This window comes from Hevea brasiliensis, chromosome 11, assembly GCF_030052815.1.
Source record: "Hevea brasiliensis isolate MT/VB/25A 57/8 chromosome 11, ASM3005281v1, whole genome shotgun sequence".
NCBI lineage: Eukaryota > Viridiplantae > Streptophyta > Magnoliopsida > Malpighiales > Euphorbiaceae > Hevea > Hevea brasiliensis.
Genome location: NC_079503.1, coordinates 56,253,851 through 56,256,957, shown reverse-complemented (window position 1 = coordinate 56,256,957; position 3,107 = coordinate 56,253,851). Strand labels below are relative to the sequence as shown.

The 3,107-nt window shown below is 35.6% G+C and overlaps 1 non-coding gene across 1 annotated transcript; it reads right to left on the bottom strand.

Moving 5' to 3' along the window:
* Window positions 1-2,610: 2,610 nt before the first annotated feature.
* On the bottom strand, window positions 2,611-2,717 carry LOC131170860 (small nucleolar RNA R71). Its single transcript, XR_009141625.1, has one exon. It is a non-coding gene; the product is annotated as a small nucleolar RNA R71 (small nucleolar RNA).
* Window positions 2,718-3,107: the final 390 nt, after the last annotated feature.

The following is a 3,107-nucleotide window of genomic DNA, read 5'->3' as shown; positions in this document are numbered from 1 at the left end:
TTTGGAAACTCTTTAAAACCTCTCCAAAACTTGATCTTCTTGCTGCCTATCTACTGCCCAAGGTGTATGGACAACTTTTAATGAAGGAAAGTGCAAGGAAAAAGGCTTGGATCAAGCTTGCATGAAGCTCCAAGGAGGACGGCAATGGTGGATTATTCTTCTTCCATTTTTCGGCTGATCTTGAGAGGTGAGGAAGAAGATGAATCTGCTGTCCTAAATGAAGAGTAAGTGGTCCACTTTGGTGAGTTAGTGGAGCAATATGTGTGATTTAATGAGTATTTAATTTAGGTTTAATTTCATAGCCATTTTATTTGATTATTAGTCACTTTTAGCTAATTTCATTAGTTATTTAGTTAGTTTTTCATAATTGTCAAATTTGGATTAATTTATAATTTTTACTTTGTTTTGTAGGAAAAATGGTGTTTTTGAAGGACTGAAGAGAAATTTTGCCATTGAGGAGTGACTTCTACAGCCAAAGATGTGAAAAACAAGTTTTCAAGCTGAAATATGCATTGACCAAATTGTGCATAACTTGCCGCATAAGCTATGCAGATCTGCATAAGGAGGAAAATCACTGTTCCAATACCTGCCGAATGATGTATAAGGAGAGTGCATGGCTTATGCAGATTCACGCCTCCCTTATGCAATCTCAAGGAATTGCGCATAACCTATGCGCCAAGTTATGCAGTTTCTCATAAGTGAACTGTAACCAGTAAAATCAGATAAGGGACTGCATAACTTATGCAGTCCACTTTTGCAGTCCCACAAAGGTTTCATTAATAGCTGGCAGAAGATTCTCTCAGAAAATTCCTCCTAAAACACACCATTTTAGGGCTCCATGTCAGAAAATTTCTATAAATAGCCTTATTTCCCATTTTAGAAAGGGGGGAAGGAGCAGAAAAGGAAAGGAAGAGGAGCAAAAGGGCAGCTGAAGAGTCACAAATCTCTCCCACACCATTTCCAACCAGATTTGGAGATTTCTTTCCTTTCTTACATTTTTCCTACATTTCTAGTGTTTAGTTTCTTGTTTCCTAGCTTAGATTAAAGCTTTATTTCCATACAAACTAAGGATATCTTGTAAACATTATGGGCAGTGAGTAGTTTTATCTTGATTCTGGAGTAAGGGTTGTAATATTTGAGATATTTTGTGGATTTTGATTGGGTAATCCATATTTTGTGGTCTTAATGAGTTTTATTCATTTCTTGTGTGCTTAATGACATGCTTAATGTAGGATCCCATTAAGTGATGTTTTTAATCCATGGTTGAGGCACCGAAAGGAGAAGGCCTTGTGATAGATAATCAAGAAATTGGACTTAATTAACTTAGATCTAGAAATAGACTAAGGATTAAGAGGATTCACAGATTAATTAAAGAACCTAATGGGTCTTAATTAACTCTAACTCCACGAAAGTAGGATTAGATTGATTAAGGTACTCTTTGTCTCACTCGAAAGGGTATTCAAAGGATTTAAGAATTAATCTCCTTAAAACCCGTAAGTTCCACAAAATTGGATAACCAATTCAAAAATCCCAAAATAGCTCGAATATGAAATCCCGAACTCCGGAATCGCCTTTTTATTATTGTTAATTTCCAATTGAATTTAATTGCATGCCATTTAAAATCTTGCCATATTTGAACTTGCTTATTTCAATTTGATGCAATTTTAGTTTAATTAATACATTGTTGGATAGATTATTAATTTTGCACATATAGATTTCATACTCCAATACCCATCAATTTATTGTTTTAATTTCAAAAATAGTTCAATTTAGTCAACTTTTTATATCAAAAATTCAATCATTAACACAACTTCTCGTGGGAACGATATCTTTTATATATTACTTGAACGATCCGTGCACTTGCGATTGGGCCACATCAAGTTTTTAGCGCCATTGCCGGGGAGTTGTTTGTTTAAGATTGAATTCTTGATTATTTTAGTTGTTTTTAGTTTTATTTTTATTATCTTTTCATTTTGTGTTTGTTTGTTCTTTTTCAGGTACTTTTAATCTTTTATGAGAAGAGCTAAAAGCACAAGTGACACATCCTTATTGTTCAGTCTTGAAATTGAGAAATTTTGTAAAGCCAATAAGAAAGAAACCAGAAGAAGAAAGGAAGCTTTGAGAGAAACTGAATTAGAAGCAGACATGGATGATGAAAGAATTAGAATTGGTGGTAATGCTGGAAATGATCGAAACAATGAAAATGCAGCCCAAGGTGAAGAAGTTGTAAATGCTAATGTACCAAGGGGAAGTATGATGGATCATGCTTTTCCTCGTTTTGATGACTTGAGAGAGAGCATAGCAAGACCAAGAATTGATGCAAATAGTTATAAGATGGATTTTGGAGTTCTTCAAATGATTCAAAATTCTCAATTCGGAGGACATCCTTCTGAAAATCCACACACACATCTGAAGAAGTTCGCTATGATTTGTGACATGCAAAAACAACCTGGAGTGTCTGATGATGCAGCAAGATTGAAGCTATTCCCGTTCTCTTTGAAAGATAGAGCATTGGATTGGCTTGATTCTTTACCTCACAACTCCATCACAAATTGGGAGCAACTCACTGATGCATTTCTTGCACAATATTTTCCACCTGGAAAAACTCAAGAATTGAGGAACCAAATGACAGCTTTCAGACCAAGAGAAGATGAAACTCTCTATGAGTCATGGATGAGATGGAAAGAATTAGAGAGACAATGCCCACATCATGCCATTCCAAAATGGATGATAAACCAGAATTTCTGCACCAATGTCACTCTTGCAATCAGAGGGATTATTGATGCTCAAACAGGAGGAGAATTTATTATGAAGCATGAAGATGAAGCTTATGAGCTATTGGAGAAAATTGCAAAGAACACTCATCTTTGGAGTAGTCCAAGAGGACCAGCTCCAACTCAAAAGAGGCAAGCTGCTGGAATGTATGATCTTGATCCATTCAACATGATTAATGCAAAGTTTGATGCACTTACAAATGTTTTGGCTAAGAAGATGGAAGATTTGAGTATGTTGGTTAGTTCATCATCATCATCTGGAAGTTCACAACAAGTTGCTTATGCAGAGGGAACTACCAGCTGTGGAGTAGACTATGGAGAGCAAGCAGCATA